Below are 27,412 nucleotides of genomic sequence, written 5' to 3' on the forward strand. Positions count from 1 at the left end.
ACTGGAAATATTATCCTTATTTTGCCCATGAATTACACTTACATGTATCAAACACACACAAGATAAATTGAGCCAGACCTACAGTATTGTTCTGTCTTTGTGGTTTATTCTATTTTCACATTCTTGCTCTGATTTCTTGCTCCAAACTGCTGTCAGCCAGTGCAGAAGAAGAGCAAACTGCAAAACCCTGTACTCTCCCTAGACCCAATCAACGCTGGCCTGTCTCCTTTTCAGCATGGAAGGGGACTCATGGCAGTATCAGCGATGGGCATGAGATATCTCCTGCTGAACGGAGTCGCATAATCCAGTTTGTGGCCGGCAAAAAAAAAAAAAAGAGAGAATAAAAAATGTTAATTCAACTGCGGGCCCCGAATAATCCCCAGAAATAACAGGCTTAAAAGCTAAAGCCCTCCATAATTTTTTTTATCTGGGATCTTCCATATAGGGACATCACAATGACATCAAAGCTGGGGCAGGAGATCCATGGCTAACAGATGATCGGACAGAACAGTGGCATCGGGGCTTATTTCGGACCAAAGTGGGCTCTGGGGAGAAGCAAATAGACTCTAGCACAAAGGCAAAGCGGACTGGGGATACTCAAGCCTGCTGTGTCACTCAAACGATTGTCTGGGTCGGATTATGGCTAATGCAGGACGGAGCAACAAAGTACTTCCACTGAAATATTATTCTGTGTAACATGACACCACAATCTCAATGCCGCGATCCTGTTGAAATGTAGTTTATTTTTAATCATTGAACTTCCGAAAGTGAACATCCTGGTGTTTCGTGATGCGTTCAGGGGAGACTCTGCAGGTGCAAAACATTTAGATTTAGGGATATCAGTTTCTTAACCAGCTACCTGCCTTCCACTGCAAGTTGTGTTTTACTCACACAGAGATAATTTCCAGTTGTACAAGGTCTTAGCTTTCAAATAAAAGGCACTGCACCGGCCTGTAGGCTGTAAACAAAAGCGCGACAAAAACGTGTCGAAAAAGCAATGAAAAAAAGCAGATAACACTACAAAAACATGACGAAAAAGTGACAAAAACACTACAAAAAAGCTAAGAAAATGCAACAAAAAATAACACGATAAGGCATGTGACATAGGTCTTCGCTTTCAAATTAGACATTACGCTGGCATGTAGGAGGTTAACTTTCCCCGCAGATTAGTGACAGACTGTAAATATAAGGTGGGAAAGGGCTAGAATTGCTTATTTGTTGGAATAAAGGGTGGCTGCCAAAGCTGCACATGAAATTAATATTCTTTATTTCGGTTATGGCTTTTGACGACGTCTTGAAGCTGTTTCCCGAAGCTACACAGAGGATTACTGGTTTAGATCTTTGGAGAATAGTGTTAACCGTATCACAGCTCGCGGGGACCAGTACACGCAGTAAATCTTGTGCCCTTTTAGCTTGTGTTCGAACATCCCTTTGAAAATAAATGGCTGCCATCTGTGACTCCAGGGGCCTTGTTCTAACCTGGTCACTGCCAAGGACACTGCATTAGAATGAAACATACACCTATACAGTGCTCCGCTCTCCTCCCTTTGATGGAGAAGATGCCCTTTGCCCAAATCCTCAGAGTATTTTATAAATGTATCCCTATTCATTCTGCCACTTATCCACCCTTCACACAACCCCAACCTTGACACTATTTTTACTATTTTCGCATTAGAGTGAAGTGCTCCTTGACACTAGAAAACTGACACATAAACAAGAATTTGGAAAGGAAATTTGGAGAATGTATGGGGAGCGTGTCAAAGCGAGAAAACAGAATTTGTCTTCATACAGTCTGAAGGAAAGCAGCGAGAAGCAGAGGTGGATGAACTGAAAGTTGAACACAAAAAATAACCCAGAATGCACTGCTGTACACCAAACTTAGGATAATCGAATCAGATCTAATGAGGAATTTGCTTGAACTCTACCTTGTTAAAGCAGTACTAAGTAACTCATGCGCCTAGAGGCCATAAGCGTCACTGCAGGTGTCGTAGCATGTTGCGTTTTTTTACTCATTAATTGTCTGTGAGAGTAAATACTCGCTGACAGAAAAGATAAAGGGAGAGAGGGAAATTGATCCCGTTAGCCTATTCGTAATTGCATTAGTGTGTATTGGGGACTCCGACCCTCTGGCAGCGAAGTTGTAATTGTGGTTTTCTGTGCCAGAGACACCAGGGGGAGATGAGAGACCCCCCAATCATCCCATTAACACTTGTATAACCCCCAAAGGAACAATGGAAATAATTTATTCAGGTAAACAAGTTACAAGTTACTAAGTACTGCTTTAACTAATTATTTGAACGCACACATTTTCATAACTAATTCTGTTGCTGCACTATCCATATTAACTGTCCAATTTAACATGGACAAGCAGTTTGTGTCACAGATTTGGAAACCTCAAGTCCACGCTGACCTCTTCACTTGACTTCTTTGTCTGGAATGATTTGGGGGCATATTTCACATTTATCAGTGTGTGCAGAGCGATTACTGTCAGTGCCTTATTCCATCCTTCACCCCCAAACGGGTTTCTTATGACTTTTAATCCTCAAGGGTATTATGAGAAAGCCCTAAAGTATGCTCAGAGTTTATGTGTATTGATGGATGAACTGCAGCGGTGGAAAAGGTATTCAGAGAGGAAGGTCATGCTTGACTTTGGCCAGAAAGAATGCAAATACAGAAACACTGCTTTAAAATAATGCAATGCTTTTTGCATAGGCTATTGCTTTTACACAATTGGAATTCTCTTTTATTTCACACATTGTACAGCCTTTCAGCAAATTTTGAGTCCTGTCTCAAAAACAGATGAAGTTTTGTGGATATAATCCTTAGAATCACTTGTTGATCCATGAACATCTTGTGTGAGAAGGGCCAAAAGAAACCATTGAATAAAGTTACAATACTTAAAACACAAACTGAACATCTCCAGTACATTACAGACATCTATTCACTATCACAAAGTCAGAAACAATTTAAATTTCCCGACACATCAATTTGGTGTCCACCTTTTCAAACAGATGGAAATATGCACTTACCATCACTCCTAGTCTTGTTAAATTACAGCATTTTATAGTTCTATTTTCTGCAAGAAACTTCTCTTCAACCTCCCCATTAACAGCCACATTGGAATGTAGTGGAATATTACATCAAGGTTTTTTTTCTTTCTCTACTCTATATCTGTTTAAAAGTTTTCAAAGAAGCTGAAATGACATTTTTCTAGCGTGTGCTGGAAGACGTGGTTCTATGAAAATTGCCTGATCTAACAGCCTCAACGAGAAAAGGAAAGAAAAAAGGGGAGCCTTGACTTTCCTCTGTGAATGGTGGCAACAGAAGTGACCCAGCGCCGACGCAAAAGACAACTCACTGTGGCCATTTGCAAAATAAAATATTACATTAATGTATTGTTGAAATAAAAACTACAATTCAATATTTATGGTGAAGTTTTTCGCTGTCCACTGATAGTGCGGGGCTGCAGCTTTAGCTTTTTGTCCCACTACTGGCACTGCATCCTGTCTTTGGGCAACACTTTGCTTTACAGTATAGCATTTTAATAGGATAAAATTGCATGGTAAACAGGAATGCATTTTGCAGCCTGTTTCTGCATTATTAGAAATATGCATGTTGGCCGTTCACAGGTTAAGATTAAAGGGGCTATACAGAGTTTAAACATGTTAAAATGAAGTATTTCCCTCCCCCTACATGTTCCAGCCATGTCCTAATGTGTAGAATGAGCCCAGACTTATTCACCACAACTGCCTCTAAAATCCTGCACTGTCACTCAAAAAGGTGTTACTTGGGGTCCGAATTGCCGTCATGCATGAGCTTAATATAGAGACTGCAGTTACGCATAAGACCTGAGGTGGCAGTAGTGAGTATAAAAATGGCCAACTTGAATCCAGTCCCTTTTAAAGTTTGGGTTTCTTATTACTATGGAATAAAATGCTTGTTCCTATCACCATACTATATTACTGTGCTGTAAAGTAAAGTGTCACCATAGATTCATCCACAGATATCAACTTGTTCTTGCTCAGTTAATGCATAACTGATTTTTTTGCAAAGTCGTGAAAAAGTTTGGGAACCTTCAAAAACAGGATTTTCAAAAACATGAATAATCAAATTAGAATCAAAATTATTTGTCTTAGAAGAGAAGGTTGAACGAGTAGGATATGTTTGGAAGAGTCTTCTTAGACAGTAACCTCTGTATGGAGTTATTTAGATTGGGTTTGTTTAGGTCAGGGGTAGGCAAGTTTGCATAAGGACGATTTTCATCATTGCCAAAACACCCAAGGGCCAATCCTCACCAGTGTAGCCTAAAGTTAAGAACCATTTTCTGCAAATGCCAATGTTTTACATCAGTGGTTCTAAAGTGGTCCGGCTATTACCTTAATAACAAGCTAATACCCAAATAAAACTGTAATTTGTCATATATCTTATAAAATATTGTATTTACTGCACATGTTTTTATTGAACGAGACGTAGATTTGCTTTTAAGACTGAAATTTATGATCAAAACAACCCAATAATATTAATTTTAACAGACTCCAGTGTGTTTCCGTGTAGTTTCAGATGGAAATTATTGAAAAATTTCCCTATAGGCTCGCGACCAACTTTTGAGTCCCGACCCACCAGTTGAGAATCACTGTTTTACATTATATATGAACAAGTGGGAAGTTCTGCAAGGACATTAACAAATAATAATAATATTTCTCAAAATCATATTGGGGGCCAGAGGTTCTGCGCTGAAGGGCCGGATTTGGCCCCCGGGCCTGAGGCTACCTACCCCTGGTGTTACGTCTCAACAATGGAGGAACCCAACAATGGACACCAGACGAAGGGAAAAAGGTTTAGGTAGAGTTTATTGTCCAGGTAAGTAGGGGGCCGGGAGGTGGGGCAGCTGATGTGGAGGGTTGTTGTCGCCTCCACATTTCTATGAAGACGTAAATATTATAGTGAAACATCTAATTGGACATAGGCTAAAACTAACTTAAATATATATGTTTTTCTATTGTATTTTCTTTGTATTTTGTGGCTTAAGCGACAACTTTATTGATATACTTATTTATACTAAGAATGCCCACTCAAATTTGAAACTTTTTTTGGGACTTTTTTCCATTTATTGTTGATGTTGAATGACTAATTCCTTTTAGCTGAATGCATTATCTTCAGCACTGCCCGGCTCTGTGAAGACGTGAGAAAAATCTGTTTTAGAAGTTTTGCCATTTTAATGACCATTTTCCCAAAGAAAATATTTTAGGGATGCCTCCTCTGAGCCCTCTGCCACACAAACAATGCAATCACATTTAGATTAATCAATGTATTGAAGTGGAAGTCTCGCATTACCGAGAGGAAATGCAGTATTAATTGTATGTAAATCGCGCTGTCTGACGTGATTAATTCTTCTCATTTGGGCCTCACCACAGGCACTCCTATTCCACATATTAATCATGATATTTTTTGAGAAAGCCAGAGTCACAGTTCCTCCTATTGCTGTATTTGTTGATGAAAGCATTTTCCCGCTGTATCGACTCCTAATAACACCTGGGTTCTTGATGATAATGAGTAAAAATTGACTTTGGCAACGAATCGATTTGAGAGTCTTCATTTCACAATTGCCCCGGCGTTGAGAAAGCTGTGCGGCAGTGGAACAGACACTGAGCCCATTTACAGCCTGGACTCCGATTTTGTGCAATCAATAAAAGACCATCTACAAAACAGCAGAAAGGTGGCACTGTTAATTTCATCATAAAAACTCCAGCGCTGTGCATGATTAAAGTGACCAGACGTGGGAGAAGTGCACGAAAACTGGTACTTTCACATACTAATCGTGAAGAAGAATGAGTTGGTGTCAAAAGACAAATTGAGAATGTATGAAGCTTAATGTCATGCAATTGTTAAAAGATAATACAATATACCATGCTATGTCAATTGTGTGTGTTGAGAGTCTGCCAGCCTAAAAAGAGTGAAAATATAACGAGCTTCCTTTCTGCTCAATTAGGCCACGCCCCCTTGTATGAGGTATTTGGAAAATAGTCAAGGCTGAGAATAAGCAAGCCATCTCACGGTAAAGTTTACAAGGTATTTTTAGCATTTAAAACCATGTACTGAAATGAATACTTGAGCTTTATTCTATGTAATTTTTCGCTGGATGGCTTTGAAGAAGAACTAAGTAACTTGTTTACCTTATTATCCTTTCCGTAGTTCCTCTGGGGGTAACACAAGTGTTAATGGGATGATTGGAGGGTCTTTCATCTCCCCCTGGTGTCTCTGGCCAGAAAACCATAATTGCAACTTTCCCTGCTCCGGAGGCGCAATACGCACTAATAGAATCACGAAGAAGAAGCTAACAGGCTAGCAGCCAAAGCTAACTGCGGGCTAGCGCCACTTAAACAGTATTTACAGCCAAGTTTGAGTGAAAAAAAATATCTCCATTGTGTAATTGGATGTACAATATCCCTCTCTCCCTTTGTCTTTTCTGTCAGCGTAGTATTTACTCTCACGGACAATTCATGAGTAAAAACCGCCACATGCTACGACACCTGCAGTGGCGCTTATGGCCTTCAGGGGCATGAGTTGCTTAGTTATGCTTTAACTTTGAATGTACCTGGCCTCCTGTTCCATCTGTCAAAATGTATTATACACACTTTAAATCATATGACTGCCAGCCTCAGAAGAGTTGCATTTTAATAATTTAATTCGCTCAAAATGTTTTCCAGCTCCTACAACCCAATGGTCAGATGTAAATACATGTGCATGAACATCTGCCAGTGCTTACAATGTCTTGCTTTTATAAACATACCGTAATTGCAAAGATCCAAATATCCTGGCAAAACTGGCCACATAAAGTACATTGTAGAGCCATGCCAATGTCAAAATGTAATTAAAGTCACGCTCCACTGTTAGCCATGCATTTATTTATTTAAGAACCCCTTTAACTGTCTGAAACGCTCCTTTTCATATCTAATGATACTCCCCGTTCTCCATAAATCAGACAAGCGCCACTGCGGGAGACAAGTCTCGTTAAATATGCACAAATGTCTGGAGGCTTTGCCAAGATTTTAGAGTATAAACCAACCTCGGCAATACAGCGGGAATGACAAGAAATGAGGGGGGGAAAAACACTTTATTTTTGTACTTTAGTGTTCAGTCTGCTGTAGAATCTTCACTTCTTCTTGCGTCCGTATCGGCTCATAGGACGAGGGCACCGGTGTATGAGCACATGCACATGACGTTATGATTGATGAAGATGAAAGAGAATGGTGTATATTTCATCTGTAAGCTTTAGAGGATTGGCAGTGAGGTGGGCTGCGGGCGTGTGTGAAGTTATGGTCCACTTAAGATTGTTTTTGCTTTTGTTTCTTTCTGATTGAGAAGAATCGAAAGCATAAAGAGGTTTTGATTTTGCATGACACAACATAGCAACAAGTCTGAATAAATGTACTTTGTTTTGTTTTGCTTTTTGTTTTCTGTCTCGCCATTGTCTGTGGATGCACAATGTCATTACTGTAAGGTAAAAATGCCCTTGGCTGAGGCTCGCATGTCTTTTTAACACAAAACAGGAAATACTGTATGGAAGAAGAATACTTAGAAAATTGTACATTTATTCAGTCCTTTACATTATAGTTACAGAATCTTTTCAATTATTCAACAACCCCTCACTAGCAGGGGCGTTACACTGGGTGGGTGAAAGGGGGCCGCTTATCCAGGGCCCAGAGCCCTCAAAAGTTTTAGTTCCTTGAAATTGTATAAAACATTTGCAGTATAGACCCTCCAAATTGGTTTGTACCCATTGCTCAGGATAATGTGCAACAACCCTGCACACTAAATGATGGAGGAATAATAAAAACAAAGAATCTTTATCGCATTTCCGAAATTTTAAACTGCTGAAATAAATGATCTTGTGCTCAATATTTATTTGCTCTGGTGCAGCTATTCCCAAAGTCCGGGACGTCACGGCCCCCTTATCAATTCGAAAATCTCTCGGGGGCCCCCTAGCCTATCTATACCTTTACTATTCTGAGAAATGTGTCATTATTTTACAGCTAAGATTGCATAAAAATCAAATTTAGCAATGACCGTACGCTAAATACTGGTTTAAAATAATATAATGTAGCAAATAAATGTACTTTTCCCCCACTTTGGGAACCACTGCTCTAGTAATGTGTTTTCTCTCTCCTGAGTCAGCTCACAGTATACTTTAAATGTTGAGTCCCGTACTCGGCATGAGCAGAGGAAGATGAAAGAAAGGGTAACTTGCAGATCACCACTTTTCTTGTTACTGTGACTTTTGAAGAGGCAGTAATGAGTTTATGCAGCAGGAGACTCTGTGGCTGGACATCATCAGTGAAGGAGACCTGTTGCATTATTTATTAGAAAACATGCAGTAGGCCCCGCTGTGTTGAATTCCATACATGTTTTATGCCCACTGCTTCATTATAGTTAAACAGCCACAGCTAAACGCATCTGTTTTCACGAGTGCACCGTGCTGCTTAGCATAACAAGGTGCTAAATGCTCAGAGCACACCATGTAATAATTGCCGGGAACAGCGATCATTCATTTTCTGTTGCTATGTTGTGTCAATAGTGTATAGCTCTTTAGTTTAGTTTAGGGTCACAATGGAATTCACCTGCAGGCCTCGTGATGTACTGTCCTGAACCCAAAAGCAGCAACAGTAGCCAGGATTTCAGATTCTAAAACAAACTTCTGTTACACTTAAATCACCAACATGACACAGTGCTGTTTTTTGTATTGTATGTTGGCCAAAAACTAATAGATTATACATTTTAGGAATAGCCACATTGAAATCATTTAATTTTCAACATATTTTGGAACATTGCAAAAGCTGTTCCCAATAAATTCTGCTTTAATTTGTCCATGAAGAAAAAGTTGATCCTTTTGTGTCTTGAAAATCAGAGAGCGTGTTGACTATATACATTGACATAGCTTTGAACGTTCTGTTCTCTATCTATGCTATTACCTCATGAATATTCTTAATAGTTTTTCTGTCATGATCAGCCTCCTGTACCCTGTTTTGGTTTCTTTTGTGTTCTTGTCCTTGGTGTTTTACTTTGACGTGTCTTTTTGGTCTGTCTCGTGTTAATTGCTTGTGCCACGTTCCCTCATGTATTTCTACCCCTGTGTTTCCCTTATTGTTTGTCAGTTCATTGTCTTCATGCCTGAGCCCTGTCTGTGAGTCTGTTTTTTTTTTTTTTGTCAGTTTCTTGTTTGGACTTTTGTGTGGTGCCTCTCCACCGTACAAAGGTGGATGGTGCGATCTGCTGGTCCTCAGATCGCAGGAGCAGCAGGTCTTTGTTAGGAGAAATAATGCCTCACTCAGGAAAGCTGGCTTCGTAATCGGTGGGGTTATGGCAGATCTCTCCCCCACCCGTCTCAAGAGGGTGAAGCTCAAATAGGTCTCTTGCTTGTTTATCAGTCTTACATTTGATTTAAAAAAAAGCACAAGAAACAAGATAAAAGTGAAATAGTATCTTCAACTAAATCAATCCAGTCCAGCTGACAGTACTTGGAAATCTCTATATGGCACGATGTTCGTTGAGGTATTGGCATATTACTCACAATACTCATTTTGATTGAATATATTTTTATATATTTTTTTTTTTTGAGGCAACACCAAACGTTATGGCATAAATGTGTTTGCCTGACACCGCTTTGATCATGCTCACAGTCGGTTCAGTTCTGCTGAGGTTTCTTAAATATGAGCACTCTGATTTCTTATGAATATTTTAGGCTGCAGTTATCATATTTGTGATAGTGACATAGTGGGAGAGGAGATGGCGCTTGTCCTCATATAAACCACTGGCACTCGTCGCTTAGGAATCCCATTTGATATTTAGTTTCCATGGTTGAACCCAATTATTTTATTATTACCAACACTTTTGGGGTCACAGGCAAATCCCCTGACGTTAAACTAATAAGGCAAATTCTCAACTGGTGTTAATTCCAACCACCATCAACCATGGCATTAAAGCATTATATAAGTGGATGCATGTGAAGAAACAGATGTTTTGCCAATTGAAAAGTTTGCAATAATTAGACACCATAAGGACGAAGTCATTTAGCCTTGTTTGTTATACTTCTAAATCTCCTTTTGTTTTCCACAGCCCGTGTTCTTCCAGCTTTGGTTTTAGCGCAGTTTCCCCAAGTTCTCAGCAGGGCAGGGATTATAGCCCTGGTTAAAGCCTCTCCAGAGCTGCTGCTGGCTTGATCCTCGGTGCCAAGCAGTGACTAAATGTGCTCCACAAAGTTAGACAATCTCCCTCATCTACAGCACTCAGTATTCAAGACACATTCACTTCATTAGTATAAAGCACTAAGTCCTGCCTGTGCCGTACAGTGTATAGGGATAACTCAATTTGTGAAGTGCAAACAATCCAGTGGCTAAAGTGCTAGCTCCCTTAATACGCCAGTATCCACTTTCATATTGTATGGAGGCAAATCAATACCAGCCACCACCGTATAAGGACAGAGTAATGTTGGGAATTCATCCATATTCATTTTTATACTTCCCAAAAATACACAATGGCAATACTGTTTAGATTTGTTTGAGAGAGAGCAAAAAAAAGAACTACTGGTAAGTTGTCCGGTGCAGAATATGTGAGTCTGAATGTCTAATGTAGAAAAGGTTTATTGCCACCAGTGCGGGACCCCAATTTGATTATTCAAAGTCCGGTGATGTATCATCAAGAAGTGGGATAAGTGACCTCCGTTGTGCTTCATGCTGATTGAAAATGAAATCACTTTTTACTACAGTGGGTCATGTGCGTTCATTGGGTCATCATCTCTGTCGTATAGCCTTAACCTGGGCTCTCAGCCACTGTATGTTTTGGTTTGCATATTAGTATGATCCACAACAGAGGTTACTTATCCCTCTTCATATGGAAGACTTGAATAGCGAGAATATCGCAATGTCTTGAATTCAAGTCTCGGGGCCCTGTACTGATAGTAATAAACTTTTCCTGCATAAGACATTAAGACTCTTGCCTATTTTTCATCTACACTGTCTGTGACGTCCTTGGGCCTGATTTACTAAGCATTTGCTCGTGTGCAAAACAAGTAGCACGTGCAAAAGTGGATTGGCAACAGAGTCATTTGCACATTTCTGACTCAGGCAGCACTCTCTCAGTTACACATCAAATTTGGAGCTCTGATACTGTAATACAGGATATTTCAAATGGTAAATTTGGTGCAATATATCAACATAAAGCTAAGCTATATACTATTTTCCATCTTGCACTCGCTATTTAGCACCTACCTTGTTAAATGATCCCCATGGTGCTAAAGTGGTGCAAAACGCAAGTGCAGTTCAGATTTGTGTCTCGGTACATAAAGAGTTTATAATGATAAATCTGTTTAAGTAATAGTATTAGCACCTGGCTTAATTCAGGGCTTTTTTTTCTCAAACATTGATTAGCATAAGGTGCAAGAGAGCCAAGGTTAGGGCTTTAAAACATGACCCAATTTGATAAATAGTGATTGATCTTTAACAGTAATTTAAAATAAATGCTACTATGACAATAAGACAAATTGATGTATATTCACATGGCCTCTGCTGGGCATTCAGAGCACTTTTATCAAGGATACATTCACATGCACGTTCATACACCAGTGTACACAGGCAGTGTAGGGCTTTTCTGTGTCTTGCTCAAGGACACACAAACATCACTGTTGTATTTTGATCTAAAATACCATGTTATATTAGGTTTAGGTAAACTGTATTAACAAATCCTTTGAACTTGAACATGCCATGGATTAACATGAATGAGCAGGCCCTTTTATTACACACGCATTACACTTAATGTTTGTTTAGAATTACAGTCTCTCTTGGCCGCTGTGTTTCAAATAAAGCTGAGCGCTGCAGACCCACTCACTTAGGCTAAAATCATGCAGTCGTAAAATCAATGCCAGCTCCATTGTTCTGATGAAACGTATTCATTAGAACGTAATCTAGCTCAATAGGCAGGAACAGGAAAAGCGCTTAAGACTGGGGAAGTTATGGCATCGCATTATCAGGAGACCATGCATGTCCGGCCTGTGCATTTCAGTAAGAGATGACTGTGTAAGGCTATCATTTAGGCAGATTTTATTTATTTATTGCTGTAAACAGTTTTTTAAATGTGAAAGATTCATAACAATGCTACGGAGTAATTTATGTGCATCCTGCATCTTCCTCTGTTGCTCTTATTGGACATGTACCATTGACCTGCTTCATTTGTATGTCGAGAAAGCAACCACACCAAGTTTTTATGGATTTGTTTTTGCTTCAGCTCTACAAATCTCTTCAAACAAACCTAACCAGTGTGTGCCTATGCCATAGCCCGATATATTGAAGTTTACCCGGCATGTTTACAGCTCCTCCTCTGTATGAAGCATGTTGACCCCAGTCTCAGCGGGAGAAAAGTGCTTTGGTGAAGTGGATGTTTTGTAAGAGCAATGTTTTAAATCATTGTACTAGTTCCTTTATAATAATTGGTAACTACGGTAGTTTTATTTAAAATGTATTTCATCGTTCATCATTCAGGTCCCGCTGAGATATCAGAATTTATTTTTTTGTTTTGTTTTTTTGAGGAGTCCTGGCCCCAGAGAGGAACCTATTGTGTTAGGTTTTTAGTGAAAGGGTCAACCGGAGCGCCTGAGGGAACTTATATGCAGGGAGAACGAGAAAATAGTAAACATAAATCAACTGTGTTTCCTACTCAATGCAAAAAGAGGGTGTTTCTTTCCTGACTGTATTCACAGAATATTCTGTTCCAGTGAAATGTTTGCTTTAAGTATTACCTGTCCTGCATATGCTCAAGGCTAGGGTGTACTTTGTTGTCTGGTGAGTTTAATTATTGTTATTTATTTTTTTTATGAAGCGTATTTCATGTGACCAGCACAGACTCAATGTGCTTGGACAGCAAACAAATTACAGTATAGTAGAAGACATCGAATGCAGAAGAGCACATCGAAAACACTACTTAGTGTGACAATCTTAAATTTTACAAATGAAAAGCTTTACATATGTTTTAAAGGAAGTGCATGTTGTCATTTTTATGCTCACTACTGCCACCTCAGGTCTTGTGCGTAATGTTTCTATTGACCTTGTGCATGATGGAGCTTCGGACCCGAATGAACACCTTTTTGAGTGACAGTGCAGGATTTTAGAGGCTGTTGTGGTGAACAGGTCTGGGCTCATTCTACGCATTAGGACATGGCTGGAACATGTAGGGGGAGGATAATACATAATTTTAACATTTTTAAACTCTGTATATTGTCCCTTTAAGGCGTATTTTAAAATACAGACGAGTGGGAGCAGACCACAGATCCAGTGATACAAAGTTCCATCGGCCCATTGCAGATGAAAGGGTAGGTTCTTGGGACTGTGGAGGTTTTTGTTGGTGAGTTATAGCTAATATATCCTCTCTGACCAAAATCTAAGCTGATTCTGTTTATATGATTCTATTTAATATGATTAAGCTTAAGTGCAAGTAGAAAATATTTTTTATTTCGGATAAACTTTGATATAATTACTCTTTCGACTGTAGACAAATACCTCTTGTAATATTATGACCTAAACAGTAATGGTGTAACTAATTATTTTAAAAAACACACACACAGCACATGATGTAGCCCTAAGATATAGCCTCTCCTTAGGCTTTGTTTGAGGTTACGATACTACAGAGACTGGTGCTCTCATCTCGCTCTCATGCAAAGCTCTCAGTGTCTTCAGCCCTGTGTTATGTGATGTGACATGTACTGTGGTCTCCTTTGCCAGCCTGTGTACTCGTGTCTTCCCTCCCGAGTTATGATTAATTCACGGAGTACCACCATCACCCCTTCTCCCTCTTCTCCCTCCGCTGTCTGCCGCTGGATCAGAGAAGGGGGGGGGCAGATTAAAGCAGAACATAATCAGACAGGAGGATCTGGCCTGTGGTGGTAATTGAAGCAGTCCTGTCATATTACACTGTCTAATTGGTCTCCTATCACAGAACGCAGGTTACAGCAACCGGGACAGGACTCAGAGGGGACGGGGCCATTTAGTCACAACTTTGCGTGTACTTCAGATGTATTAAACATTGCACTTGGGATTTTTAGTATAAGTTTAATTCCATGTGTGTCAAGGACAGCCAACGATGAGGTGAAACATGTTTTTCAAGTTACTGAATAAACAGGGGATAATGCAAGGATCTGCTGTCACAACAAATACTTCTGCTACTGTCATTACTTCTTTTACATCTATACAATAGGGATGTCACGATTCTACATTTTTGAGAAAAATATTGCGATTTTGCGATTATTTCAAGACGAAAATCTTGAGAATTTCTCAAAACCTTTACAAACCTGTCTAAATCTTTTGTTTTAATCAAATACCTATTAAACATTCAGCTTATGTTACTTTTTATCTTTACGCTTTTGTCATTACATAAAAAAGTTAAATAATATAAATAGACAGTAGAATATTATTATTATCTATACCTAAAGGAATCAACATTTATAGATGTTTTTGAAATATCCATTTCTTTCCATGCGCTCACACAGTTCATGTCCATTTTTACGTGACATAAATAAATGATTCTTTTGGGACCCCATAATTATTCATTCTTACATCCAATATATCAGCATTACTGTTATTATAAGATCATCATCATCACAACCCACACAGTATGTATAATATAATACTGTGATGAGAAGTATAATAATAACAGATTGATTAATTGATTGATTGGAAACCAGATGTATTTTTAATGATGTGTATTAAAAGGAATTAAGGTACTTTTTTTTTTCCTCGATTAATCTACCGTGAGCTTTTATAACCGCGGTTAATCTGGACATCCCCACTATACAACAACTACCAGCACCACTACTTGTACTTTACTGGTGGGCAGGTCCCTTTTCAGAGCGTCACTTTCCCAGAAATTACTATTGAATAACAGTTTAGATAGTCAGCCTTATCATTGTGTATACTGTATTCATATTACATGCGTTAGGCAGCATCAGGCTTATACCTATAGATGATGCTACTTGGTACATTTATTATTATACATTTTTATTTCTACCAAAATAGTTTTAATGTGTGTACTATATGGCTAATTACTATACCAGTATTTCACTTATAATTTTTCTCATAATAATCATCAGAAAGTGGTTCAAGTCCCTTCCTTTCTGCGCTTTCAGTCTTTCTAGTCAGTTAGTCTCATCCCTATATGCTCGTTACACTCATAAAGTCATTTTCCTGGTAGGTCTTCCTTGGAGATACTTGTTAAGCAGTTAAATTGCAGATTATACTCTTTCACACACAGGAAAGGTATATTAAATCAGCTGCACTTGTTCATCCCCCGCACACATCCCGACACCCACTCAGCCCAACTCATATCTCCCACTTAAATCTTCGCTGTGCTCTCCCTGCGCTGGGGAGGTCAGGCAGTTGTTGTCCCTTGCTGAAATTAGACGACAGATTCTATTTAAGATACGCGCTCATTCAGATCTGGAGACGGTGGGTGCACTTGAGATCCATTTGGCCAAAAAAATATGGTTTATAATTATGCCCTAAAGATTTTTATCCGACTCCTTTGCAGCAAGGTTACATCGAGCGCCGCGGCCCGAGCGTGTGTGCAAAACGCATAAGGATTTAAGGTGCCCTGAGATGGCCCCACTTTATTCCAAGATGCAGGATGTGCTGAGGATAATACTTTATTGTGTCAAAGCAGAGGTAATGCAGAGACTTCAGTGCACACTCATTGTGGAAGGGGCGCTACATGGAGTCGCTCACGGTGTCGCAAAGTGGTTTCTTGTGTTCCACCTGCAGGCGACAGTTGTGCGCGGATTGTGCGTCTCCTCTGAATAAGCCACAATAATAACAACCTCAAAAAGGCATCAGTGAAGCAAAAGGTAACAGAAAAATGTGTGACAATGACATGCCTTAAAAGAAGAGTAAAAATGGGGCACAAAACCTGCTTTTCTGACAGACAAAAGAAGTGATTTTTTTTTAGTTTAACCAACATCCTGATATGTCCTTGTACATCCACCATTTAATTATTGAATGTGATTTTATTCTATGTATGGGATAATGCACGACGAGGTGTCCATTATCAGAAATAACTGGACAACTCGGAGGCGACGCAGAGGATGGTTGCTTCCGCAGAGTTCAGTTATTCTGATAATGCACCTCGTCGTGCTTTACACCATTAAATACCATGGTCCCGCGATCTGAAACTGTTCATTGGGGCCTATTTGCTTATTTTTTTAAGTCCTGGGCAGGAGTTATTTCACTTTTTAAGCTGTTTTATTGTTTATCGATACTATGGAAGCAGCTGCAGTGGAGCGAACGGGATTTAACTGTTATTTAAAGGGGCTGGAAGCAAGTTCGCCATTTTATACTCACTACTGCCACCTCTGGCCATATGTGTAACTGCACCTTCTATATTAAGCTCGTGCATGACGGCAATTCGGGCCGAAGTGATACATTTTTGAGTGACCGTACAGGATTTTAGAGGCAGTTGTGGTGAACAGGTCTGAGCTCATTCTACACATTAGGACATGGCTGGAACATGTAGGTGGAGGAAAATACTTAATTTTAACATTTTTAAACTCCTTATAGTCCCTTTAAAGGGGCTAGATGATATTGGTCATTTTATATTCACTACTGCCACCTCAGGTCTTACGCGTAACTGCAGCTACAACAACTTTTTAAGTGACAGTGCAGGATTTTAGAGGCAGTTGTGGTGAATAGGTCTGGGCTCATTCTACACCTTAGGACATTGCTGGAACATGTAGCGGTAGGAAAATACATAATTTTAACATTTTTAAACTCCATATAGCATAGCCATATAGGCACAGGCAACATTTAGTACAGTATTTATTTACTGCTCTGACATCATTCCATTATAGCATATACTGTTCAAGGGTTTTCACTCAAAAATAACCTTATTATTGATACTAAATGTAATCGTTCCTTTCTTTTTTATGGTATTGTATTGTATTGTATTGTTTACATTAACCCCAAAGCAAGTATGTACCAGATTGTCGTTTTTTAAGCTAATTTCTGTCTAATTGTAGTCCTCAAGAGGAAGGTGTAGAAGGCCAAAGATACCTCGTATGCATATACAACTATCAGGATTCATTGTATACGTCTACAACGTAAGCATCAAACTAGAGTGCCTTGGATCATTCATGCTGACTGCCTACACAGACGCTAATTGATGCTTCTATTAGGACATCATCCTGCCCTGTCATAAGTATCGTGTTATTACCTCGTTACCTCGGCAAGTCTTTTTATACAGTGCGACTCCCCTCACTGATACAGCTGTTTACCTTGAAGCAGCCGCTAATGCATTGCTCGCTCACAAAACCTAGAATGATTGTGATGTTCCTTTAGTTTGAAGGGCAATTTCTCCTCCTGTTGTCTCTGCCCGTCCCGCTACACGCTGCCTCTTTGCGCCGTATCGTGTCAAGTGCCTCTTCTGATGTCTTGGTGACAAGTAAATGAAAGGTCCCATCCCTCTTGTTGTGTCTTCCCCTGGTGACACCCGCTGTCCCCATTCCGTCAGACAAGCGAGATGCCGAGAACCTCAAAAACGGTCCATTACGGGCTGCCAAGGGGGAAGTAGCACGCTAGCATTAAGGATCGGTTACAAATAATGCATGTTTCTCTGATTCTCTCCATTGCGAATGAGGCTTAGAGCAGTGTGGGAGATGTGCCCCAGAGACCGTGCATATTGGAGGAAAAACCAAATAAGACATCTCACAGAGAAGGTGTTTTATCATCTCAGGTGTGAAGTTGTTTAACAGTTGTATGAAGTGCCAAAGCAAGCCTTTTAGTTTTGTTATTAGTTATTTGCTTATTTGCTTAAAAAAAAAAACAGTGCACATGGCTTGACATACATGAGACTCATGCATGTAAACAAACCACACCAGATTGCAGCCATGTGCTGATGTGCAGCCGTACTCCCAGGGGTGCGCTGGGTAATCAAAAAAACAAGAAAACAACAGAGTGGGGTTGTGCCTGTAGGCTGCTGCAGGAATCTGAGCTGCTATTTACAAATGTTGAAACATTAATAAAGTAAAGTAAATGTTTCAAATAATGAGGTATTGAAATAAGAAAGAACTTTTGCGTTGTTCTTGTCTGCTGTAGGGAGATACTACAGTTTGACATTGAATACCCATCCAAACTAGTTCAAGATGATGTTCATGAAAAAGTCCATGAAAAAAAAAAAAAATGTAACTAGAAATGCAATGGCTGCGCCATTGCGATTGACTGCGGAATTGCGGGAAGCGAATGCAGAAATGGCATAAACTGTTCAAATTGCATAATCAAATTTGCATAAACTGGTAAAATGCATAAAATGTCATGTTGCATAAACTGTATAAACTGCAAAAAGTGGTAAAATGCATGAATGGGTTAATTTGCATACATTATGTAAATTGCATAAACTCTTTAAAATTCATAAATCCTAAATGGCATAAACTCTTAAGTTGCATAAACGGTTTAAAATGCATTAACTGGTTAAATCCCATAAAGTGGTTACTTTGCATAAATTATTAATATTGCATAAACTTTTATATTCCATAAACTGGTCAAACTGTTGAAAGTGCTTGATTGGCAGAAGCTGCACAAATGGCTGAAAGTCCTGGAGTCTCCCCATTGGCTGGATTCCCCCATACACACTAATGCAAAAATTTCAAACTCCCGTATAAAAAAACTGGAAATCTGCAGAAGGACGATTTTTTCTCAAAACCCACAAGTTGCAGAAGCTGAACATGTACAAAGTGCAGAAATAGCATAAAATGCAGAAAAAAGTGCAGAAAAGCATGGATTTGAGGCAGCCCCATTATAAGTCAATGGGAAAAATCTCCGACATTTTGGCCGATTGCGGAAAAACCGTAAGTTGCAGAAGTCCCAAAAGTAATAGCACCCTTCTCCTCAACATGCGGAACGTTTTGATGCATAACTTGCATAAATTGCACAAAGCATGAAGGTGCTGAAAGCTCTAGAAAATCGGGAAAAAGATGGAAGAGGAATAATAATAAAGAACATGAAAACCAATAATTGACTGCGGAAGAATTCCGCAGTCAATCAAATAGACCAGGCGACCAATTTGTGACCAAAGTGTAAAAATCAGAAGCCTCGATTAGGCATGTGGCAGCCTTCACAAAAGGAGGTCCCAAGGCAAATAACTGACACACTCATTCATACGTGACTGTACACACACTGGAGGCAAGGAGGGTGAAGTGTCTTAGGACAGCACCAGTATCTCCAGATGGTTCCGAACCGCTAACCTTTTGGATCAAACGCTCTGCCACTGAGCCACTGATGCCCCATTATACTACCTGGTATTCCCACATGGAATCCCATCCAAGCCTAAACTTATAGTTTTTGAAATCAAACGAGTATGGGCTGTCTTACGGTGGTATGGCTGCATGTGTTGTATATGACCACATTGTATCTTTTCTTATTCACTTGAATACATCATGGTTCTTCCCACTGGAGGGAGGTAGACGGGAGGATTGTCCCCCTGAGCACGACAGGCCATGAGAGGAAGCCCAGTCGACACTGCCAATCTGAACGGCATAACCAGCCTTGCTAGTCTCTCATATTAAGTGTCTTCTGAATCACTCTACAGGGAAACCCTACTAGGGAACAAAAGGCTTTTGACAATATAGCTTCTAAGATCATTTGGGCGCTCACACCCCTGTTTTATACTTTTACATAACAAATGTTTCATTCTATTGCAAAGTTGAGTATGCATAAATAGAATTCAAGTCATGAGAACAGTCTTGCAGCCTTTTTGGAGCCTTTTTAGAGACCTTTTTAGAGCCAATTGCTACTTCAAGAGCATTAAGTCTCAAAAACACAAATAACTGTATTTTTAACATCAAGATGTAAGATATTGAACTTTTTAATAAAAAGTCTTTGGGGCTATGGGCATACCCCAAAGGTCACCTGGGTGCCCGCAGGCCAAGGGTTGATGACCCCCGCTCTAGAGCTGTAGAGAGTAGCACTTTTGTTAGCTTTAGCGTGATTGTATATGCTGAGGGAGTAAGGGGATAGAGTCTCAATCTGTCTCCGTCACCTCATGGGAAAGTCAACTCGAGGCTGCTGCAAGTGTGGACTAAAGCAAAGAGAGGTTTTTCAGAAACTGTGATTTGGATACGGGGCCTATAACTCAAAAGAGGCTTATTTAAAAAAGCAAATCTTCTTTTTGATGAGAGATGTAAGAAGTAATTTGGATGAGGGATGTCTGGGTATGTTTGTCTACGTTACCCAATAAACAGAAGAAGATTGATTAAAATGGCATATGATTCCAGTAAAAAATGTTACAGGAACTAGACCGGAAATTTTGCAGAAACATCAATGCTAGAAATCTGATTATGCTGAGCTATGCTGAGTTACATCTGTCAACCTCTGCCTTGACACTTCCACCAGCTCTTTTGTGGGATCACAAGCACGCTACACTGTTAAAATGAAAAGTGTTTGCATCTGATTGGTGCGCTGAGGTCTGCTGGGACTCTTTCTGTAATAATCTTGTTGTGGCAGTGGCATATCCTCTGCGTTCTGTCATTACTTTTTAATAATCAAAAAATACTGCTTGGCTTGAGCTTGACTACAACCCGTGCCCGACAACATTTAGTCTTCTGCTTGACATTCATAGTCAGCCGGGCCTTCATTTGCACAAAAATCAGTGCGTATGAAGGCAATTTAGCTCGCTCATTAAAAAGACATCAGTGTCTTAGAACTTAATGGCATTGCACAGTGGAAGAGTGAGCCTTTAGAGTTTGGAGATAGCGTTTTCTGATTGCTGCATGCACAAGAGAGGAAAACCTGCTCCATTGCTAGCTGTCATTGCACTTCCAATAAATGGGAATACAACACTGTGTTCAATCAGCAATTTGTCAGCCAAACTGTGTTAAGTGTCAAAGTCTTGTGGCTAACAGCGGTTAAGGGGCTTTACTCAACTCAGGAATTTTCACACTGTAACAAAAAGGATGGTGACAGAAAAACTTAATTTCAAGATGTGGTAAATTGTGGTGGCTAGAGCATCTGTTCCGGATGCCTCCTGGTCACCTCCCGCGGGAGGTGTTCCAGGCATGTCCTATTGGGACAAGGCCTCGTGGAAGGCCCAGGACACGCTGGTGGGACTATGTCTCCGAGCTGGCCTGGTGTCGCCTCGGGGTCCCCCCAGAACAGCTGGAGGAGTTGTGCGTGGATCGGGAAGTCTGGGCATCTCTGCTGAGACTGCTGCCCCCGCGACCTGGCCCCGGATAAAGCGGAAGAAAATGGATGGATGGATGGATGGATGGTAAATTGTGGTAAGCTGTGCCATAATGATACATTAAAGCACATGTTTCCCCCCTACCCAAATCCATTACAATGATGTTTTATAATTGATTTTCAAAAATCATATTTTAAAGTATGAGCATATTTCAGAAAAATAACATCTTCGAATGCTGTCAGAGAAGCTTCGAAGATGTTTGGCACTGTTGTAGGCATCAGGCTGTGAATGGAAACACCACAGCCAGCCTCCTTCAGTCATGTAATTATGTTGTAAAAACAAACAAAAGTGCCACATCAAAAACTATATAAAAACTTTCCACAATTACAATAACTTCCTGTCACTGTGATTTGTGTCCCTAGCGGTCAAACGGATAGCCTCTGAGCCTTGAGAGACGCTATAGTGTTTGTATGCTGTGTCCGAGCAGAGGGCACGGAGTATCTGCACAGACAAGCGGACACAGCTGATACTCCCTGTGCTGTGGAGTCTGGAATCAGCAGCGTGATTAATGTGACAACCTTTAAGAAAAGGTTATGGATCCAGCGGGAACACTAATGTCTGTTGGACACACAGGAGTAGAGGAAAAGGCTAAGAGTCAAGTGAGGTGTCCCTCTCACACGGGACAGGGAGCAGACAGACAGCCTGTGTGTCCTGAAGGCCGCTCTGCCTGCTTCGTAATGAAGCTGGGACGTGTAATTAAGCAGCTCTTGTGATGTTTATTCTGAGCTAATCTTTTAAATAATACAGAGCTGCCATTTTCTGGCTGCAGCTGACTAAGTTCCCTTTTGTTTGGGTAATTAAGTTATTTCAGATGTGTTGCTTGACAGCATTGTGACAGGTAGGGAAAAAAAAGAAGAAAAAACGAAATCAGCTTTTCCAATGAAGTAAATACAGTAAAGCAAGTGCTATAAGGGTATACTCCAGCATTTATACTCGATCTATTTTGTACTTTAAAGAGCAGCAGATTTTATGAAAGTGTCATGAGCATTAGCTTTGTTGCTGTAGTAATGCACTAAATCAGTGTTAGGAGTGAGTGATATTTTAAAGATCCTTTGAGCTTGACTTCTTCTATTTTATTATTGTGGTTAACGTTGTATCCTGCACCTACAACAGCTGTCATGTTTTGCATAGGCCTGTTCACTTTGTCTGGACACTTTAAGATAGCACTATGTAATGTTCTATAAGTATATTCCTCTAAACCAGTGAGGGAAGCACATGTATCATCTCAACAAAGACCCACATAGACTCAGTAACATGTTTCCTGACGTGTTTGTCATTAATGTCAACTTGTTGAAGCCTCGAACATTGCGATCACACATGTCAGCAATAAAAAATCTTGATCCTTCTATCCAACACACAGCTGCACTAGACTGGTCCATCCCACAGCCGCTGCCACAGTTGATATGGGACCCGCATGGCTTTACTTATTTACTTGTGTTAGAACAGCGCTGTGCCCATCTCAGCCTGTCTGATTGTGTTTCCTTGTCCCCGTAGTGTAGCCCGCCCTGCAGTACCTCCGACAACACATCTCTCCCACGCACCGTGTCTCTTCAGCGGAAGATCCAGTGCCTACAGCAGCCTGCAATCACACACATGCGCCAGGCCAAAACGGTACCACTAGAGATAATTGTGGACAATTAGTTCCGTCGAAGGCAGTGCACTTTGAAAATCGCATATTTAAATTGATCAGGAAATATACTTGTGCCTTTGCTTAAGGAGAGATCATTTATAGTAGTTTGTGCTACGTAAGATAATCGCAAGTGCTAATAATGATAACAATGCTTATTGCAAAATTACAAGCTTTTGAAAGTGTTACACTACCATTAATTCACTGTTTGGACAGGCGGGTAAGAGCCAGGATTCAAATCGTCAACTCCCCGCACCTCTGTCACACTGATAGCAGGTGTGGTATTATTGATCTGAACATATTAGAAATGGAAGTTGTAGATAGATGGTAAAGAAAAATGCAGTGGGTGGCATAATGTAATCTTGTTTGAGCACATACTTTCGTTGTCTCTTGGGGTAAGATGCTTAACCCCCATTGCCTGCTGAACAATGTCCAAATGATGTGACTGGTTGCATTTGATGAAAAATAGTAGAAAGATTAAGAATAAGAAAAAACAAATCATATCACTGCTTGAGACTGGTTTGCTGTGGCCACGCTGATGAAAAACGTTTGTTGTGTTAGATCAGTCATACAAGAACTGAAGCAGTCATCTTTAACTTACCATGAGTAAACACTAGTATTTTGTTGAATAGTTGATAACACACACAAAGTATTACATGAACTAGCAGTGATCATACTTCAGTGCGTCTTCCATCACTGCCTGTGTCCCACAACCGTTCAATATTTGTTTCTGAACGACTGAATTTTCTATTTACCCCGCTTGTTTTTCCCTTGTTCGAGAATTACTCTCTCCTCTCGTGGATAAATCATGCTTTTATGCACGCTGCGTGTGTCAATATTTCTGCCTCTCCATTAGCGTCTGCCGGCTAAATTGAAATAAGCGCGCCTGTTGTCAGTGCTGCTTCCTCTGTTCCGCTCATCGTTTTCCCATACTTAACTTTCCATTTTTATTCACACTTTTCAATTGCTCCTCCATCGTCTTTAATGGCATCTGTTTAGTTTGTGCTCCAGCGAAGATGTGTGTGTGTGAGACGAGTATGCGGCGCGCCTCCTAACTATTATTGATCTATGGATAACATGGCTTCAGCAGGGCTTGCGGACATGCTCTGGTTTAAAATGTGACAGAAAAAATAAAGGCAGATTTGATTTTTTTTTTTTCTCCACACAACTCACCCCCTCTCCACACCAAGACATTTTTTTTTAAATTACAACAGATATTTAGTCTGGGCTCGAAAGTATTGATTTTACAGCTGCATTGTAAAACCATTCAGGAACCACATGCATTTACATGATCCCTGCTCTGTTGCAGTACAGCCAACACATTACTATCATCAAATGCTTTTTGTTTTGTTTTGTTTTATTTTTACTCAAAGCTGTGTCACTTCTTATCCAAGAGGCTTTGTATATTCTTTGAAATCTTTTATAGTTATTTAACTTGTCTGAAAAACTGAGAGACTTCACAGACCTTTTTTATTTCATCTTTATCCTTTGAAATATGACATGTGATTGCATTAGGGGCTAAGCAGAAATATTCTTTATATATATATATATATATATATATATATATATATATATATATATATATATATATATATACAACAGTGTGTTGCACTAAACGTTGTTACAGCCCCAGGCCTCCAGTCTCCTTCCTTTTTATATTCGTTTTGGTTGTGTGGCTAATTTACCTTTTGTCCTCCATGGAAACCTGGCTGTGTGAGCCCTGGCCTGGGATTGGAGGACTCATTTCAAGCTCGGTTCTGGTTGGCTGCTCGTCCCTTGTCCAGATTGGTGCAGCATCTGAACACCTGGCCCCAATCAACCACCTGGTGCCAGCCACACCTATATAAGGCCACACTTTAGGGTATTCATACTGTGTTGTGTCCCTTAGTGTCGTTTTGTATGTATTAGGACTCATTTTGTCAGTTTGATTTTGTTTGTTTAGTTTGAGTGTTGAACTGTTTTGGGTAACCTTTGTAAATACATGTAGAATGTCACATTTTCTCAAGTGCATGTACTTGAGTAATCTTTTGAAGTCACAGTACTTCTTGTCGCAGTTTTAGTTCTACCTGAGTGAAATATTTTTTAAGTTACACGCACGCCCTTTGACTTGATTACTTTTCCCACTGCGTATAAATCTGTAAAGGCCAAAGAATGATATTGTTGACAACACCCTCGTCTTTTTTCTGTCCCTCTGAGTACACGTTGTCCAAAGGTGTGGACAACTCCATGTAACTACAATCTGAAGTCCCTCGTGAGCCGGACCCCCTCCCCAGTGAGGGCACGCGTCAGTATCAGCAGACAGCTCAGTGACCCGCTGACGCTGATGCCCGCTGACACTGATGGTGCTCTCGTCTGACCCCCCCCCCAGGTCGAGAGAGCTCTCAGGCAGGATCCGCTGCATGTCTGTAGGTCCCGTAGAAAGTCAAATGAGGAGGGAGACATGGCCAGCCCCTCTCCTTCTTCTCACTCTCCCCTCTCTCGCTATCTAACCCTCTGTCTATGCGACTCTCCCCACCCAGCCACCCCTACCCCCCACCCCCACCCGCGCTGCGCCAGTGCCAGGCTGCAGCTGTAGCTCTAATCACTGCTCCTGGCCGGGTTAACACTGGTGACACTGTCAACACCACCAGCCCCTTGTCAGTCTCACAGGCAAAACCCAATGTATTTATAGCAACCTGTGGATTCTTTATTGCCACTGTCGGAGCATTGTGGTTGGTGTCAGCCCCACACTGTAAAAGGACGCATGCATTCTGGTGGAGAAAATAAGTACAGACATCATGTAGGTGGTGATACAGGAAGGAAATCTGGTAGTCTTAAGGTATTCTCCACATGTTTTAAAAGTGAAAGCGACTTGAGCCACTTGAGATGCTCTCCAGGAGTGTCATTTTCACAAGCTTATTCAAATGATTCCGGTTCTGTAAATTGTCAAGTGTCAAACCCTCTAGAAAATATATTTTTTTTTTTAACCTTTTTACCTTTTTTACCTCTTAAATATATATGAGGAGTCAACAAGGCCTGTGATGAAAAGTGAACCATCCCTACTGTGAAATATGGAGGTGGTTCGCTGATGTGTTACCGAGGCACTGGAAACCTGGTCAGAATTAATGGCAGGATGAATGCAGCAGCTTATCAAAAAATACTGGAGGAGAATTTGCGCCCATCAGCCCGAAAGCTGCGCATGGGTCGCACGTGGATGTTCCAACAAGACAAGGATCCAAAACACAAGGCCAAGTGGACCTGCCACTGGCTACAGCAGAATAAATTGAAGGTTCTGGAGTGGGCCGCTTTTATTAGATTATGTACAGAACCTTTGCCACAACTACCACAAAGACTCCAAGCTGATGATGCTAAAGGAGGCAATACGGTACTAGGAACTGGGGTGTGTAAACCTTACAACAGGGTAATTTTGGTATTTTATTTTGTTACGGTGATTTGAAATGAGTTGACACTTTTTCCACAATAAATGGCTTCACAACATCACTGAGAGGAAAAAGAGTTTTTATGTTTTCACATTCTTTGAGAAATGGCCACCAGGGTGTGTACACTTATTGGCACAACTATGAGTGGACGACGGACGTCAGCTCTAACTGAAAACAACCATAAAAGATAACGATGGGTTGGCCAGACACTTCACAGTCGAAACACTCTTTGAAAATGGCCGCCCCAAAAGCAGTCGCTTGCACATTTTGTCTTAAAAGTAACGAGTGGAAAATATTCTCATATCTGAACCTTTCTGGCCAAAATCAAAAGACGCAATATCATTGACTGTAACTATCTTTCGAGAAGACAATGTTTTGCAACTTCTTGTGACTTCAAGACTTCTGCTCTGTATTGTCACTATGATCAATTTTCCTATAGCTAGAGCATTGGACATTATTTTCTTCAACAAGTTTGGTGTTTGTTCAAATTTTAAATTTCAAACATTATTACTTCCACTTGTATAGTCACAGGCAAGGCAAGGCATGTTTATTTATACAGCACATTTCGTACACAAGGCAACTCAATGCACCACAGACATATCTAGTTTGCTCAAGAGAAAAAAAAAAGAAGCTTGTGAAGAGACAGCATGTTATTTTTCCATAAATATTGTATTGGATGCATATTGTTTTCAGAGTATTTTATATGTAGAAAGCAGAGACAGCACTCGCTTGAATCCCTTACTTACAGGGTCCTATGGCGCACGGCTGCAGTGTGGGGAAACTCATACTTTGCGTTTTACTGGTCCAGACTGCCCCACGGGTGCTGTGGCATTTATTATTCATATGGCATTACCTTAGCAGAGGTTTACCTGGCCTACACCTGTCCGACCCTTGTTTTCCATCAGGATGCATTTGAACTAAACCTGAGGGCACTTGAGTGGCTCTCCTCAGAGACTGCCTGTCTAAACATGAAGTACTTTGAGTGCCTTTTCAGATAACTTTTCTTTTAAGCATTATAAATGAAATTGTTATCATTTCCAACTAAGTGAAAGCTCTCAGTCTTCCAGGTGATATGGATATACACAATAAGTCCACCTTCAGAGGT

General features: G+C 40.4%; 1 protein-coding gene across 1 annotated transcript in view; it reads left to right on the forward strand.

The window, feature by feature from the left end:
- Nucleotides 1-27,412, forward strand: part of hs6st3b (heparan sulfate 6-O-sulfotransferase 3b) — a 68,893-nt gene that overhangs the window by 38,372 nt on the left and 3,109 nt on the right. The window lies entirely within an intron of this gene.

This window comes from Gobius niger, assembly GCF_951799975.1.
Source record: "Gobius niger genome assembly, chromosome: 9".
NCBI lineage: Eukaryota > Metazoa > Chordata > Actinopteri > Gobiiformes > Gobiidae > Gobius > Gobius niger.